At 47.0% G+C, this 12328-nt stretch overlaps 1 protein-coding gene across 2 annotated transcripts in view; it reads left to right on the top strand.

The window, feature by feature from the left end:
- The first annotated feature begins 766 nt into the window (after positions 1 to 766).
- GRB10 (growth factor receptor bound protein 10) overlaps positions 767 to 12328 on the top strand; it is a 156167-nt gene continuing 144605 nt past the window's right edge. Inside the window, exon 1 of one of the 2 annotated variants that reach the window (XM_064506697.1) lies at positions 767 to 789. The gene's annotated coding sequence lies outside the window, so the exon portion shown is untranslated. Of the gene's footprint in view, positions 790 to 1602; positions 2012 to 12328 lie in introns of those variants that run through there. The other variant, XM_026102299.2, reaches the window with a different exon arrangement.

Here is a 12328-nt window from a genome sequence, read left to right as displayed (position 1 = left end):
TGCCGGGGCAAATAGCATGAAGCAAGATGTGTGCGAGGCATGTGGCGAATGCCTTGCCCAGGCCTGAGGCAGCGGGCCCTGCGGGAGGAGAAGAGGAATTAAATAAACAACAAAAAACAGTCTTCTGGACACTTCTCTTACACAAACACAGGTCAAACAATGCCGTACGTGTACGATCTACCCATGCGAGATGGGCCCTGGACTCCTTGTGCACAACGCCCGCACCGGACTCCTGCTGCAATGATTCCTGCCGCAATGATTCCTGCCACTTGCAACTCGGGCAGGGAGGTGGGAAAATCACCGGGGAATACCCATCCACCCCAAAACGCCGGGGTCTGGTCCCAGGGCAATGCAGGGCAAAGCGGCCTGAGCCCGGAGGAGTGGCACTGCGAGGGGCCGTGCACGGAGCGAGCTCTAGAGGAAAGGGGAGGGAAGGGGAAGGGTGCTAGCGGTGCTGACAGGCTGAAGAGGAGAGCTCAGCGCCGGGTGAAGTGGAGATGACAGAGCAAACAGCGGCCGCCGGGGCGAGGCCAGAGGCTGCCGGCACGAGGAGGGCAAGCAGCGAGCCTGCAGCAGTGCGGCACGTGCCTCTGAGAGGCTGATGTGATACCTCCGAGGAGACGGGAGATTTAAGGAGTCAAGCAGGGAGAGTGAGAGGTGAAAACAGGGAGCAAGATCAGAACAGGGTGGAAAACATGGGGGCAGAGAGAGGGAGGACTGATAACAAAATATGCCTCGAAACACAGTAAAGAATGAACCACGGAGAAAGAAAGAAGAGGAGCGACGAAGGTATCGTGTTACACTACCAAATGCATTCAGGGGAGAGTTCAGTCACAGTGCTTCTATCAGTTTATGCCAATATTTACATAAATCGATCTTACGAGGAAAAGCACTAGGAATTTTCCTGCTTCGCCTTGGATTTAATTTCCTTTTATAGCGCTGACCGCTTCTTACAAGAGGTGTTTCTGTGTCCGGCTGAGGGACTATTCCTCTCCCTCTTGGAGGGGAACACATCGCCCTAAAGCGTACGTGCTTTGAAACAGTAGCTCCTACTGAAGCCTGCTTCAGTTACTTGCAAATAAGGTTGCTCCGAGCTACGGGCGAAGCTCTGGCGATCCACGGCGCGAGATGCCGAAGGTCCCCGCGCACAGGCGGGCGGCAGCAGCCCGTGGGAGGGCTGGCGGCGGCGTGGGAACCCGGGGTGTCGCAACGCGGCCGAGCGCGCCTGCACGCTGCCTCGCCTCTCCCACGCGCGGTCGCGGGGCGCGGCAGCCCCCCTCCCCCGGGGGGTGTTACGGCGCTCGGGGCGGGGGGAGAACAAGGTGGGCAGATGGGGCTAAATAAAAAGTCCATGCGGGTTTTTTTTTAAAAAAACCCTCCCCGCAAACAGGAATGCGCGGCGTGTGTCGGTGCGCGGTCCAGCACACCGCGGGGGCAGTTTCAGGGCAAAACGCGCCTCCCCCGCGGGCAGCGCGCAGCGGCGGCGGCGCCCGGCGGAGCCGGCGCGGGGGGGCGGCGGCGGCGGCTGCGGCTGCGGCTGCGTGCGGTGGCGGCGGCGGGCGGTGCCCGGGCGGGCGGGGGCGGGCCGGGGGCGGGGGTAGGGCCCGGCGGGGCGGGCGCCGAGTCAGCTGGGCGCGGGGCGAGAGCGCGGCGGCGCCGTTAGCACCGGGAGCCGGCGGTGGCGGCGCGGGCAGAAGTTTTCTGCGCGGAGCCCGGCCCCAGGCGGGGGGGCGCGCGCGCGCGGCGCCGGCTCCTTCTCCTTCTCTTCTCCGTGGTCGTTGCTTAATCGCGGTTTTTATCATCGCTGTTGGTTTTTTTGTGGTTTTTTTCCTTTTTTTTTTTCTTGAGGCGCGTGGTCCGAGGGCCGCCCCACCCCCGCCGCCCCTGTCCCCGTCCCCCCGCAGGACCGTCGCCCCAGTCCGTCCCCGCCGACCAGGAGCCGCGGCGCGACCCTCCCCCTGCCGCCGGCTGAAACTCGGCGGGGGCGCGGCGAGGCTGGGCCGGGGAGCAGGTAAGGGGCTGGGGGCAGCGGGGGGGCCGGGGCGGCCCGGCGGGCGAGGCTGGGGGGAGGAAAGCAAACTTCCTTTTCCTGCCGCCGCGGAGCCCCCAGCGGCGTCCGGCCCCGCGGGAGCCGCCCGGGCACCTCGGGCGGCCCCGGGGGAGCTGGCGGGGCGCGGAGCCGGCCTGCTGCCGCCGCCGAGGCCGCCTCTCTCTCCCCACCGGGGCGTCCTCTTCTTGTTGTTTGTTTGCTTGTTTGTTTGTGTCCCCCCCTTTTTTTTCCCCCTCTTTCCCCCCCTTTTTTTCGTGTGTGTGTTTTGGTCGGCGGTTGGCCGGGGTCTCTTCCGGGAGCCCGGTTTTCCCGGCGCTTCGCATGGGAGTTGCGCGCCGAGCGCTGCCGAGCCCCCTCGCAGCCCCGCGCGTCGGCAGCCGGCAGAAATGCCCCCAACCCCCCTGGCCCCGAGGGCTGCCCCCTTCCTGCTGCCCGGGGTGGCTGCCGGCGGAGGCGGGTGTGGGGCAGCCGTGCTCGGCGCTGCGGGGGGCTCCCGGTCGGCCGCTGCGCCCCAAAACGGGCTGGGGCCGGGGGTGCCGCTGGTTTGCAGCCGGGAAGGCGGCGAGGCCGGCAGCCACGGACTCCTGGCCCTCGCCTCGTCCGACCGCGGTACCGCGAGCGGCGCCCGGAACTGTGGCATCTCTGCGAGAGCAGTTTGCGGTTAATGGGTTTGGCAGATGAACTCCTGCGAAACCCCCTTGCCCGCTGCTGAAGCGCCAGCCCCCCGCGTCCTCTTCCCCCCCCCCCCTTTGAAGCATCGCATAACTCTGCGTGGAGAAGGGGGTGGGAAGTGCTGATTCAGCAGCCTGCAGCCCCACTCCGCTGAAGTGGTGGTCTGCGTAAAACGCCTCGGTCTGCTGAAACGGGAACATATGTTGCCGGTATGTGGAAGCAGCGTTGATCGGGTTTTATAAAACAGCCTTAAGAATGTGATTTACTTTTCCCTCCTCTATATTAAAATAAATAAAAAAAAAAAAGTCGGGGTGTTGGGGGGGGGTGGTGGGAACAACCCGCACTTAACATGGTGAGAGTGGGATACGAGGGTCGTAGCTACCATGTTAAATTATGCTGCTAAGGGGCAGCTGAAATTGTGTTGCCTCATGAAGGTGCTGAGCAGTTACTCATTTTAACAAAGATTTTGCAGGCTGTATGGTGATGAAGCCTTAACAGTTTGACTTGATTTATTCCTGTATCTGAAGACTAGTTGTACTTACAGCACTGGAAGAGGTACCAAGAAGGGCAACAAGGCTAATCCTAGGATTAAAAGGAGTGAGTTATGAGGACAGGTTTAAAAAAAAAAGTATGGAGATTAGAAAACCTGAATGGAAAAAGAAAATGTGCTTGAAACAGTAAATGACAGGTCTGGCTGCACTTTCTGATCGTTTGGGGGGGTGAGCAGGATGCTCTGTGCATGGGACATGTAGAGCAGAAGACTTAGCTAGCAGCAGGCTAGAAGAGGGAGAGCTATTCAAGAACTGTGTTCCTCTGGCTATCTTTGTACAGTCATGTGCTAATACCAAGGCTGTTCTGGTTTAGAGAAAGAAAACCCTAACTCTTTAAAAATCTGCACAATGTAGAGCAAATGATAAAGCCTCAAGAGCAATGTTTGGGAATCTTATTTCAGAAGGTAAATTGACAGAGCAGCAGACCCTGATGCTTGCCTCCGGTGATCATTTTACCATGTTCTGCTCTGATTTATTTTCTTCACTTGCACTTTATTTGTTCGTAAAGTAGGTCTTGTTTGCCCTGGCTACATATTAAAGATCTTGTGGTACTTCCATTGGTTTTCCTTGGTTTTGTTGATCAAAATATCCCCTCCCTTACTGCTATGCGAGTTGGCTTTCATCCTTGGATCCAGATGGGGCTGTATTTCAGTAATGCATTTCTATTTTTTTCTTTTTAGTCAGGTAGTCCCAAAGCACTGCCTGAACGTGAAATGGACCTCTGCATTTCAGTTCTGTTCAAGAATATACTATGTATTCTATGAATAAAACTAATACTTGCAGCCCTCTTTCTTGCATGTACTTAAATGACTCTGACTGCAGCAAGAATTGTCACAAAGGTTTTTAGAAATCTTTGGTCATGTTCTCAACTGCACTGTGGATATAAATGGGCTAAAAGTATCTGGATTTCTCTAGCAAAGGGATTCTTCCAATGCGGGGAGTTCCCAGCTGGCAGAGGAAAGGTGTAGTTCGGTCATGTGCCATTTCTGCCAGCAGCATGCAAATACTGTGCTGGGAGTTTGTTTTCTGACAGTGCCGAACTAGCAGATGTCCCTCTAGACTGCGCGGCACAGGCGGTTCCCTTGTGTGCGCTGAGCCGGGGGGCTCCTGAGTGGTGTCGCACCGAGGAGGACTTTGCTGTCACTTCTCTTCTCCCTTCCATCATGCTCCCATACATGTTGGGTGTAGAGGTTTACAGTGACAGTGCTAAACGAGGCCATATTTGTAGGCTTTTTTTTTTTTCTTGGACTAGCTGAGGTCTTTCTCAGGAAATGGGATGTGGGGAGAATGCACACAAGCACTTCTTTAGAGACCTGGTAGTGCGGGAGTCTTGGGGGATGGAGTGCCTTCTAACAGTACCCGTTTTTAGGATGCACTTTAAGTATTTGATCTTTCACTGGTTGTGACAATCACTATGGTGCAAAAGAACCTTGATGGTTTCTATCTAGCATACTGTGGAAGCCTTTGTGAGATTTGCTCAAGCTACTTTCAAGCCAAGACTTTTAGGAGCAGGTCCTGGAGGTGAACAGGCAGTGGCAGTCCTGAGTTCCTTGACCTTTTTATCCTAAATCTCTATGTTTACTGTATTAGTGGGGATGCGTGAAACACTTTTCTTCATTTTAAGCCAGTAGTTCTGCGAGAGCCAGAACTAAGGAAGCGTGCTTTCCTTCGGATTTGTCTCCTGATTAATTGCCTTTGAATAAGCTGTGAGCTCTGACTGAGCCATTTCTGTCTCCAGTATTTTCTTGACTACAGGCTATTGGTGCAGGTTCATAGTGCGGCATTTCTTGCATGTGCCCGCCTGGTCTTGTGTTTTCACAAAGGAAGGAGTGTAATGTTCTGAGACCACTGCCTCCGTCAAATTTGCGTGCAGCTTGCCAAATGGGTTGGCTACAGTGTGATTGCATAAGCCTCCTTCTGTAGGAAAGCAAGCTAAAATAAGCATTATTTTTCTTGGAAACTGGACATGCTCTGAGACATGTCCAAAATTTAACAGTTGTGATTCTTCACCTGGGAAGTCTAGGAATGGAAATCCTTTTCCTAAAAGGTGAAACTCTGCATTGTAGGCAGTGTTACAAGGAACGAGGTTTCCAAGAAACCCATTTATAAGCTTTGAACTTTCTTTATTGGTTTGCCATTCTTGCACTGCCTCCTTGTCAGATCATTTTGCAACCTAAACTCAGACATGCCAAAGTAGCATTATTTCTCTTTATTTTTCTCCCAAACCAGTGATTATTATGAAACATAATTAATTTCAAGTAAACAGATGTCACATCATTGCCTTTCTTTGCTTGTACTTGTTGAGCTGCTGCACTTCTGAACTTGTCCAGTGCCAGGTCTTTCTTTTTTCCCATTCCATCTGTTGAAATGGATGAGCTTTTTGGACAGCAGTTCTTCCATTAGCTCAGTAGGGCTCCTCTGTTGCATCTCAGATTTGGGGGGGGGACTATCCAAGGAAACCAGATTCCACTATGAATGCAGCAGAAAATTGTTGATCACATTGAAACATACTGTCTGCATATGTTAATCTCATCAGTGATGAAACAACCAGGATAGCCTGGAATTATGAGATATGGTTAGATATATATTACTAGTCCTTTGCTGGCATGTTTTATTCCACTGGGCACTGTCTCTTCAATCTGATGTTTGTGAGAGAGAGGCATTACATTTTTCATAGAGGTATGTTCCTCTTAAAGTGTTTTTGGTTGTGATTTCTAGCAGCTTTTGGACTTACGATATGCACAGGGGCATGGAAGACTGAAGGATTCATGAAGTGAGTCACCACCATTGCCAAGTTATCCTGAAACTTTAAGAGATATTCACATCCACACTGATGTGCCTGAAAACTCATCTCCCTCTGATTTTCTAGGGTCTTTCACAAGTCCCTGAGGGATCAGTTCACACAGCCCAAATGTATGCAGCTATCAGGACTGAAGTCACTGCAAATTCAAGCCCTACATTAGAGTAGAGCCCTTGTGAATGTGTCTGTCTTTCCTGACCTCTGCAATGGGAAAGACCAATGACTCCACTGGCTCCGGTGAATTTGAAAACCTGTTGGAAAGCACTCTCACTGGAGAGTGAGGTGTTGATCCTGGTGAGTCAGGAACAAAAGTATAGACAGGATGAATCACGTGAGTTCTTCAAAAACCCAACATTAATTCTGTGCTATAAGCCAGAAGGGTTTTTAATGATACCTGTAGATTGCATGGGGAGATGTAGATTACCAGTCCTGAATGGCAACAGCAGAACTGAACCCTGGACATCCCAAAGGTTGGTTGTTCTGAATGAGTGATCTTCCTAGCAGCGTGGGTTTGCACTGTTTATATCTAACCAGTCGTCTGAGCTTCTCCAAGAAGGTCAATTTAAAGATTTAGGAATCCAAGCCTACACACCTCAAAATTGAGGAAAAACCTCACTTATTCCATCTGAAGAACCAAAGAGGGGAAAAAGAAACTTTCTCAGATTTTAAATAATATGAGGAGTTTTTTTTTCCTGTTATCTTTTTCTTCTATCCTTAACTAATTTGAAAGCAGCTAGCCAAATATTAACTAGAAGTTTAACTGCAACCAATACAAGCAATAAATACGCACAATAAAATTAGTATGGGGGACCCTCTTCCTTGCTGAAGCCTTTCAGGAATGTTTGAGAAGTTGCTTTTGCAAAGTCATCAACATGCATCTTTGGAAATCAAAAGATAACTTGGGGGAGAGCAAAATGTGTAGTTTTATGATGTAAAGTTACAGGATGCATCAAGTTTGTAGATTGCTCTGCTAGATCTGGCATAACCCAGGCATGTGGCGTGAAGCTCTGCTTCAGTGATAGTGAGGGAAATGAGCTCTCTGTAGCTGGAAAGAGGTGAAACACTTCTTTTTCTTCTTGGAGCCCTTTGTAGCATTCAAGGCTGTTGGCTTTGAGATAATGCTGGTTCAGTGATGATGGGATAAGTGTTATTTGCTAGAATGGGTTGACCTCTTTTTAGAGAAAGGATCAGCAGTGAGAAATTGCCCCGTTACCGCAGGAAGGTAGTGGAACAGACTCTGCTTGTTCTTCCCCAGAGTGAGAATGAGGGGGGGGGGGGGGTTGCAAGCCTTAATCATGTGGTGCAGTGTTTTTCTGAAAGATGTTTCAGGGCTATAGTCTTTGGGTGCAGAAGTGACAAATGTGGCAGAAGAGTTTACATGGAGCATCTTGACAGTGGCTGCGTTCTGTTCTTGCTGGCCTATACTATTGTATGTCCGCAGAAGAAATGCGGTGTCTTATTTCTGTTGTGCTCTTTTGATGGGCTTCAGGGGAAGACTGCAAGAGGCTTTCCCATTATCTTACCCTCCTGCTGTTAAGCTGTCATCCTTTGACCATCAGCAACAAGTCTGAGCAGATATGTTGATCTTAATGCCCAGCAGTTGCATTATCATTAGAATATGAACTACTGGACAGTCAAATAGCACTGATCTGTTCCGACAATGTATTTCTGAGTCTGTTTAAGCTTTTTCAGAGGCCAAAGCCAATGAACATGGGCAAATTCCAAAAAGGCAGTTTTACACAAGCAGGTCATGATGAATGGGGTAATTGTAAACACATGTTTGGTTAAACCACTAGCAAACCAGCCTCTGATTCTTTGCAGCCTCAATCAATGCCAGCTTCTACTAGTTCTCAACAAGACAAAAATAGGGAATGACTTTCCTGGCAGGCAAACCATAGAGGTTTGCCATGCCATGCCATCCCCTTTGAATAAACCTATAGCAGAGTGGGAAGAAACTCTGTTACAGAGCAGCAGTAGGGATTTCTACATTTATTGACGAAGTAAATTCAGAGCAAAGTTGTTAAAAGCTTCCTTCAATCTCATTGTTACAGAATTTATGTCAACAAATACACATGAGAAACCAGAGTGACTGCTGTGAAGCTGAGCCAGTGGCTGCTGAAGGCTGCCGATAAGTAAGGGTGGATAATACTCCATGACACTGTTTTAATTCTGCCATTACGTATCCCTGGTGAGAAAATCAAGTAGGGGGAATCTCTAAGTCTGTAGACTCTTTTCATAGTAGAGATTAGCACTTGATGAACACTTGGAAACTTCTTTCAGTGCCCCAAATCCAAATTCTCTGCTTCTGATGACTTAGTCAAGTGGCAGCAGCCCTGCCTTAACTTTTCTCATTGGTTCGTAGCAAAAAGTAAGTTTTCAGCAGCTCCTCTTTCTTTTGATGATTAACTTTATTTCTAGGTAATTTTCAGGTGCTAGTTTGGTTGTGAAACCATGGGGAAGGGAATCCTTGAAATACTTACTAAATCTCTTTCACCCTATATATTCTTCATATAGAATAATTTAACACTTAAACATATCCTTGATCAGGAAGTTGCAAGGAGCCTGTGTCTCTGTGCATACCTCATACATTGGTAGTGTGATTCAGATCTCCAAATTGGCAGCAGAGATTTAGATCCTTTTCTGGAGGACAAACTAGTAGAAGAATTTTCCCCAGGTCTTGATTTTAGTGAAAAACAGCAAGACAAGATAGTTTTGTATTAGAAAGGAGCAGACCAGTGGTTTTTGAGAGCCAAAATAAAAATGAGTGGGTTTTTTTTCCTTTCTTCTTTCCTTCCTCCCCCCAGTGTTAGCTTCAGCCAAACTGCCAGGTGCAGACTCAGGTACAAGAACACTCTCTCCTCCAGCATCGAAATTTGGAAGGGGTATGAGAAGGACTGGGGAAGGGTTAAGTCTATGTGTTGGTCTCTGAGCATCCTTAGAAAGGACTGAATAGTTCTTGTATCAAAACTCAAGTGTGGAATTAAACTTCTAGAAGCCTGAAAAGCTAAAAATCCAGAAGCTTGTGGTATTTTAGTCTTGTGCCAAAGCCTTTCTTAAAAGGCCTGCTTTCCCTTCTGGCTTGAAAGTATTAAAGTCCATTTAGGAGAACGTTAAGGGGGAAATGTGTATTACAAGGCCATTGACTCTTCCCAAATTACTGTCTTAAGGGTGATCATTCTTCATTCTAATAGCTGCTTGTGCTGACATCACCTGAGATGTCAGGGAATTATGTCAGAATTCGAGCCTTGATATTTCGCAGAACAACGGCTCAGGTGCCAGCAAACCCTTTTTCTGTGGGTCAGGTTGCTTTATTTTTCCTGTCCAGCTTTAACTGTGGTGTTCCAGTTCCTGTGCTTTGTCACAGCAAGCAGTGCAGTAAACAGTTTCCAAGGGTGTCTGTGCAGCTCAACTGTGAGGACAAAGTATTTATGTACTTGCCACTAAATTTCATGCTGGAGGCAGATCCGCCATGAGGATGTACACTCTAGATACAGAAATAGGTATGTTTTTAACGTGACTTTCAGAAGAGGGCTCACCAGCTGTAACACTGAGTCGAATTTTTCATTTTCTATGGTGATAAAAGTATTTCATTCCAGGAATCTCAAAATACAAAAAGTTGAGGCTGAAAGTTACCGTTTCTCTTTTTCTACTTGTTGGACACCTGGATTGAATCCTTGTTTTAAAATGATGGTTCTTAGTGAAGGTCGTTTCTTAACGGGAAAGCAAACAAAATGGCCCATCGTTATGCCCTGAAGCTGATCAGAAAAGAAGAATGTCACAGATCATATCTTATTTTCATGAACTGATAGTTTTTAATATTCTTGCCTACTGGGATATTATACGTCTATGGGTAATGACATTTAATGTTTCAAAAGAGATATTGCTGTTGTTTTCTAAAAGGCTTCAGGGGAACTGAATGAGGAGGCCATGGGATGAGATGTAGGAGAACAGAGCAAATGCCATTTGGGTTGCTAGCATTTCCAGTGTGTGTGAAGAGTTGTTTTACGTTCAGCTGTTCAACTTGGTTTGCATTCAATGTGCATCTTTTGTTCTAGAGCTGAACACAAAAGGTCAGAAAAAAATCTCTGTGGAATTTCTTGCTAGCAAAGGCGGATTATGTTGTTCACACATGGAAAGTCAGAGTAGCTGGAAAGAATATTTCAGCTGACGCTGTGTGTGACGGGCTGAGTTCATGTTTGTGATAACACTTGCAATGCTTAGTTGAGTTGCAGTCGGGTAACTTCCCCCTTTGTGTCCTTGGCAAAATAGCACTGCTGATACAGTGTTTGATAGGAAGATGGCATTGCAAGATGCCTTGCAAATCCTAGCTGTAGCTAATTTTGGTAAACATATAATTTACCATGGTTTACTCACAAGTGGTTCCACTCTTCCCATTACGGGGAAAAATTTTCTGATAGATGTCTTGAAAATGGGTGATTTTGAAGGCAAAATGAATGAAGGAGTTGTGTGCTTTAACAGCTGGACTTTTAGATCTGCTTATGTTCTTCTCGGAGAATTTCTGAGGCCCTTTATGTCCAATAGTCTAAATCTCCCTTTCCAGGTTTGTTCACAAGGTCTGTCTCATTTAAAACTTTAGATGTGCTAAGCTGACATTTCTGCAGATTGTAAAGTCGTCTATCAGGTCAATTTGGCAGTTCTCTGTGGACTTTCATAGTATACAGCCAGAAGCAATACAAGTTACTTTTTCCTTTTTTAGAGCGCAGACATATAAATTTCCATTATGGAAATCTCTAGATGTGAAAAGCTTGAAGTTTTTCACCTGCAAAAGAGGTAATCTTTCATTTCTGAAAAGGCGTGAGCCATGTTAAGAGCTTGCTGCTACCAAAAGAAGATGCTATTTCTGTCACTGCATCCGTCTCTCTTACCTTGTGCCAGCTTGGTCATACATTATACCTGCTCAAGGCTGATTCTCTAACCAGAGAGAAAACTGGCCAGTGTGCTTGTTGGCTTGCACAGCTCCAAGCAAGCCAACATGTATAAAAGAGCTAGATCTGGTTTTCCGTAGTATCTCCAGACGCTACCATGAGACGCATACCATGGTATATGTTGCCAGACATATACCATGGTTATGTACGGGAGGCAATTTTCAATGCTGGGTATGTGTATTTAGAGAAAAGAACTTGGATTAGCCTTGAATCTGATCTGAATACCGCCCTGAAATGTGGATCTGAATGACAGTGTCTTTATTCACGTCTTTTTTGGAAAATTGACATGCGTTGTTGAGTTGTTTTCTTAAGATGAATAGCAAATGTGTCAGTGCTAGGTGGGTTTTTTTTACTGAGCAGCTCAGCCGTAACAAAAATGTTACTATTGCTCTTGTACATTTAAAAAAGAAAGAAAGAAGAAAAACACTTCCCCGATTTCTGACAATTATGTAAGTAACATGTAGCTGTATCTTGTTATATGATCATCATAAACCAGAACAATCGGGGAAGTAACTGTGGTAATAAATTCATCATTATTCATATTAAAATATTAAGCAGAATAGGGTTGGCATACATACGAACAGCCATGGGAAATGCTGGAGAGTTTATTGACTTGCCCTGAAACACTGTGGTAAAACACTCTTGTTTCAGGACAGTTATGGGTTGAAATGTGTTTTGTCTGTTTGTTTTCTTTTTTTCCTGGGATGTCTCTGCTGTTTTTGAGTCTCACTATTGTGGATTTGCTTGTAAGCTGGTTCAGCTACACAGCTGTGATGAAGAGGGATTTTCATAGCAAAAGTCAAATAAAGGCATTAGAGTTGCCTGCTCCTGTGTGTCTTGGCAAATTGTCTCAGTAGCTGTTGGACACATCTCATTCAATGAACTCTTCTGATTCTTCAAGGGCTCTCTGTGATACTTCTTAAGGTTCTTCCTCCTTGCTAAAGCTAATGCACTTTAGACTTGGAAAAAAAATCCTGCAAAGCAAACACGTAAATGAGATGATTCTTAAGTAATTTCAGTTACTATTCTTGCTTGTGATAAAAGTGAGCAAGAGGTGTGGTTTATCTGTTCCTTTATAAATGTGGAATCATTTTTGGTGTGAGGTAACAGACCATGCCTTTCCTCTGTTTTGCCTCACAGAGCTTATGAAGACCTGGAATTCAGGTTCTCAGGTTTTTGACTGTAAAGCAGTGAAGGCCGTTTCTCTTCAGAAGCACTTTTGTTTGGCCTTTTCCATAGTTTAGCACCAAAAATGTTGAGCTACTTGACTACCTCAGTCTTTCTGGTTAAGTATCAACTGTGTTATGCA

Source organism: Dromaius novaehollandiae, chromosome 2 (assembly GCF_036370855.1).
Source record: "Dromaius novaehollandiae isolate bDroNov1 chromosome 2, bDroNov1.hap1, whole genome shotgun sequence".
Taxonomy (NCBI): domain Eukaryota; kingdom Metazoa; phylum Chordata; class Aves; order Casuariiformes; family Dromaiidae; genus Dromaius; species Dromaius novaehollandiae.
This window is presented reverse-complemented; position numbering and strand designations above follow the sequence as displayed.